This window comes from Pistacia vera, unplaced genomic scaffold (genome assembly GCF_008641045.1).
Source record: "Pistacia vera cultivar Batoury unplaced genomic scaffold, PisVer_v2 Contig680, whole genome shotgun sequence".
NCBI classification, from domain to species: Eukaryota; Viridiplantae; Streptophyta; class Magnoliopsida; order Sapindales; family Anacardiaceae; genus Pistacia; species Pistacia vera.
In genome coordinates this window covers 510,308-515,768 of record NW_022196535.1, presented here as the reverse complement: position 1 = coordinate 515,768, position 5,461 = coordinate 510,308, and the positions used below count along the sequence as shown (strand labels likewise).

Here is a 5,461-nt window from a genome sequence, read left to right as displayed (position 1 = left end):
ATCCAAGTACATCACATCCTGAAAATTTCCCTTGCGCTGGAGCTTCAGTTGTTGATGATCTTTTTCACTCAGGGTCTTTGTTGAGAGCTTAGCCACCCATTTCCATCCCTTGGTCATTAATTTGGTGGTTCGACTCTTCTCACCTACCGCTTTCTGTTTTCTTGACTTTCCCTCACCTTTTTTGAGCTGAGAAATCCGTTTCTTGTGAAGACACAATCTCGAGTGTGGCTCATCCTAGGATGTTGTGCAACCTTTTATGTTATGGTCCTCATTCTCGAACTGATTCGGCTTGACCATGCATCCCTTAATTTTCAAATTAGGATTGTTTAGTTAGGGAGTTTCAATTTTTGACTGATCCACCAAGTCGATTTTTAAACATGACTCTTGCTTCGGTGGAACTTTCATCGACTCAAGGACATTAAATGTTACTTCTTCATCTTGCATCCTTGTGATCAACTTCCCTTCTTGTACGTCAATTAAGGCTCTTCCAGTAGCCAAGAATGGTCATCCCAAGATAAGAGGAATCTCCTTGTCTTCTTCCATATCTAACACAAAGAAGTCTGCAGGAAAGATAAACTTGTCCACCTTAACCAACACATCCTCTACAATGCCCCTCGGATGCTTTATGGATCTATCTGGAACCTGCAAGCATATGGTTGTCGACTTCACTTCTCCAATTCCTAATTTCCTGAAAACAGAAAAAGGCATAAGGTTTATGCTTGCACCCAGATCACACAAAACCCTATCGAATGTGAAATTTTCTATAACACAAGGGATAATGAAACTCCCTAGGTCTTTGAGTTTCAGAGGCAGCTTCTTTTGTAGAATGGCACTGCATTCTTCCGTGAGCATCACTGTTTCCTCATTATCCAACTTCCTTTTGTTTGATAAAATTTCCTTGAGAAATTTCACATAGCTAGGCATCTGTTGTAATGCATCTGCAAAAGGAATGTTAATATGCAGTTTCTTAAAAACATCAAGAAATTTAATGAACTGCTTATCCTGAATTTCTTTTCTGAGTCTCTGAGGAAAAGGCACGGGTGGAGTGTGATGTGCCAACTCTGGTGGTATCTCAGGGAATGGCAATTTCTCTTTCCTTTTCTTTTGCCTCTCTTCCCGCTTCCACTCATCTTCCCTAGGGCTAGGTGGTTTCTCTTCAACAATGATTTCTTCATCAACTTCCTCATCAGATTCTTCACTTTTCTTTGATGGGGTTTTCTCTTTCCCTGATCATTCCACCTCTTCTAAAACTGTCCCACTTCTCAAAGTTATTGCATTCACTTGCTCACATGGGTTAGTCATTGTGTTGCTTGGTAAAGACCCCTTTGGTCTCTCATTTAGCTTTTCAGCCAATTGCCCTATCTGTACCTCTAGATTCCAGATAGACGTCCCTTGATTTCTAAAATTCGTTCTCGTCTCATTCATAAAACCTGTGGTCTCTTGCATAAATTTCCTGAACATGTCCTCCAATTTTGTCACTCTTAGGTCTCCTGGTTGATTATTCACCCCTGTTTGGTTAGTTGGCAATGCTTTTTGGTTCCATTGATTGTTTTGCTGGTTCTGATTGCCCCAAGACAGATTTGGATGATTCGTCCAACCCGGATTATATGTGTTGGAATAGGGATTGTTTGGTTGCCTCTGATTTCCTGCCAAGTAGTTAACCTGCTCCGATGATGACGATGATGAAGTAAATGTGTTCCCCACTTGACACTCACTACTCACGTGACTACCTGCACAAAAATCACAAGTTAGTGGAGGAGGTTGAATAGAGTTTACCTGCATATTTCCCAACTATTTCTGAAGTGTTGTGAGTTGGGCTGAAATGGTTGTATATGCATCAACTTAATGAAGACCCATAGATTTCTTCGGTTGCACCCTTTCATTAGGTCTTTGATAATTGTTGCTTGCCAGAACTTCAAGCAACTCGTGAGCTTCTTCCGGAGTCTTATTTTGCAGTGCTCCTCCCGATGTTGCATCCACCATAGTTTGCACATTCACCATTAATCCGTTATAAAATGTTTGGACTTGCATCCAAATTGGCAACCCATGATGTGGACACCTTCTCAGTAATTCTTTGTATCTCTCCCAAGCCTCATACAATGATTCCGACTCTTCCTGTAGAAACGATGTGATATCATTTCTTAGCTTTGCCGATTTTGCTGGAAGAAAGAATTTGGTCAGGAACTTCTGTGCTAAATCGTTCCATGTTGTGATCGTTCCTGTTGTTAATGCCATTAACCATCCCTTAGCTTTATCTTTCAATGAAAATAGGAATAGTCTCAATCTGATGGCGTCATCTGACACTCCGTTTCACTTGAAAGTATCACAAATCTCCAAAAAATTGGCAATGTGTAGATTTGGATCTTCCTTCAAATCTCCCCTAAACTATACCAATTGCTGGATCATCTGGATGATAACCGGCTTTATTTCAAAAATGTTGGCTTGGATCGCTGGTCTCGTAATGCTTGAACCACTACCATCAACTGTGGGAACTGAAAACTCCCTTAGTGTTCTATTTTTTTACCATCTCTACAACTATGACCTCTGGTTCCACTGGAGCCTCTCTTTCTCTTCTTTCTCTGTTCAGTCTTCCCGTGGTTCTTTCAATCTCAAGATCAACAGGAACCACTAGCTGACGCCTTGCTCTTTGCATAAACTACACAGAAAAATAGAACGAGTGACATCACAAACCAACCTAAAAGAATAACAAAAATTAAACAAACAATAATTGAGCAAAAATAAAGCTCCAATCTAGCTAACACAAGAAAAATTTAATGTTAACATAAAACTCAATCCCCGACAACAGCGCCAAAAACTTGATGCATTGTTACTACAATATGCATAAATAGCAAGTACACTAGTCGCACAAAGTAATAAAGTGATGAGTGAGTATCGTTCCCATGAGGATTGGTTGCTAAGCACTAAGTTTTCTATTGTTTTCAAGTTGGAGCAATCGAATTTGTTTGGATTAATGGGATAAAATTAAACTTAAAACTAAAAGAAAAATTGCTAAATATTCAAAGCTAAATTATGAAAGCAAGATTTAAAAACAAGGTAATATCAATTTAAACAAATGGGTAGGGTTTTGACTTCATTCGAACCCTATGGATTAAACCTTCGATTAAGCTATTTCCATACTCACATGCATTGATTGTAAATCGAATTCTCTAAATTGTAAAACATACCTTCTTAGGCTATGTTTTCCTACTTTTCCCTATTAAACTTCCGTACCCAACAATTTGAAGATTAATAGTTCTAAGGTCATTAAGTACATGGAATCCTAAATTGATTTCATTGATTCTTAAATCTATCTCTAGCATTCAATACTGTAATGGTGATTACCCAAGAGGCTTAACATGACTCATTTCTCAATCTCATCATGTTCATCAAATAAAAGCAATAAAATCAAAATAACCACACAAACCATCCAATAGCATATGAAAATAACAAAAATCAATTACTTAATCCATGGAAATCCGAATTACATCAAAACCCAAACCCAAAATGGGTTAGTTCATAGCTAATTCAACACAACAAGCAAGAAAAACAATAAACTCGAGGTTCAACATATTGAAAAAAGAGAAAACACGAGATCTCCCCTAGTTGAAGAATCCACCAGATTCAATCCCAAAGCTTCTCACTTTTCAATCCAAAATTCGTCAAATCTAACTTGAGGAAGATGAAAATAAGCTGCTCCCTACTAAGAAAAACACACCTTCCTCAAAATGGCAAAGTTTTGCTTTTATACTTCGCCCAAAAACCTAAGACTTTGCCTAAAAATGAAACTGTACGTTTTAAAGAAACTGGAATTTGCAGACTTCGCCGCGGCGAAGAAGAAATCTCGTCACGACGGCGAAGTAAACTTAAATCTTGTGCGTAACTCATTTCGCCGCGGCGAAAAACAAACTTCGCCGTGGCGAATCTTCATGAAGAATTCTGAATTTACAGAATTGCCCTCCGCTTGCTTCTTTGCTTGAATCTTCAATCTTCGATGCTCTCCTATGGGAACAAGCTTCATAGTGCTTTACTCTGCTTCAGAACTCTCCCCCCTTCTGAGATCCGCTTACTTCTGAGTCCAGAAACTCCAATTCACTCATTATTTGCTCAAAATGTCCATTTTGGGTCGGAAACACAAAATGTAAAGAATTAAGTAGCAATTCAGGCATAAATGAACTAAGAAGTATCTAAAATCCGACCTAAAAGCCTAAATAAAACAGTATAATCCTCGGATTATCAGCCACACATTGGACACGACCCTTTTTTACGACTGGGGGCGGGGGCATTAAGTTGCAGCTCGCTTGTGTTTGGTTGCACCATTTCTTCGGTGGATGGAATGTAAAACTCATTTGGGGATGATCCTCCGAATGCATCATTTTGGGAATCCATTATGAATTTATGATAAAATAATAAATAATTAAAATGAAAAAAATTAAATAATAATATGAATAAGAGATGATATTGAATAATATAAAAAATAAATTATAAATATAAATATAAATTGAATGAGAATTTGATTAGAGATCTGGAGTAGAGAGTAGAGAGATTGAGTGGCATGGAAAGATGAGAAATTTAGGGGATATTTATAGTGCAGCAGCCAACGGTTATTAAATTCAAATTTTTTTAATTTTGTAAAATTTTATTTTAACCCCTACAATTTCTGTCCATTTCAAAATTTACAAGGGATTTTAATAATTGTCCAGGGGACTAAAATAAATAAACCAAAAGGGTTTGAGCCCGGGCCTTGGAGGGGGGACCGAGCCCTCTTCCTTAGGCCTAGTTCGATTTTGGGACCAGGCCTGCTAGGACCAATCCTCTCAAGGACTAGGTTTTTGGACCAAGTCCCAAATGCCCAGCTCTATGTAAAACTAAAAGGAGATAGATTGAGAGAGAGAATATATAAATACATGTACACAAAAGGGTTTACGTTTATTTGTAGTCTTGTTTGTGGTCATAATTAATTAATTAATTGGATTTGTGGGTTTTGATATAGATTTTAATTTAGTTACTTGGGTTAATTAATTATACACAAATTTAGCCAATCAAAACAATAATTTCAAAACTTCTTGTGAACATTTTTGTGAATAATATTACCTAGCGTGCGTTTGGTTCAATGAATGTTGTATTACAGGAGAATGTTGTATTATTGGAAAGATAGATTACCAGGGAATCTTTAGAGAAATGTGTTTGGTTTGTTGAAATAAATTGGTGGGTATGTTATAATCATATGTTTGGTTGGATGGATAAATGAGTGGGTATGTTATGTAGATTACTAAATTGCCCTCCTTTTTAAATAATAATATAATATAATATTATTTTTATTATTATTTTATTCTATTATTTTTTAAATTACTTCTTTTAACCCCCAATATTTGAAATTTTGTTAAAACACCCCAACCATATAAAACTTTAATTTGTAGCAAAATCACCCCCACCCACCCCAAGCCACTGCTGGCAGCCAACC

At 37.2% G+C, this 5,461-nt stretch overlaps 1 non-coding gene across 1 annotated transcript; it reads left to right on the top strand.

The window, feature by feature from the left end:
• Positions 1-2,041: 2,041 nt before the first annotated feature.
• LOC116113541 lies at positions 2,042-2,148 on the top strand. Its single transcript, XR_004125428.1, has one exon. It is a non-coding gene; the product is annotated as a small nucleolar RNA R71 (small nucleolar RNA).
• The last annotated feature ends 3,313 nt before the right edge of the window (positions 2,149-5,461 follow it).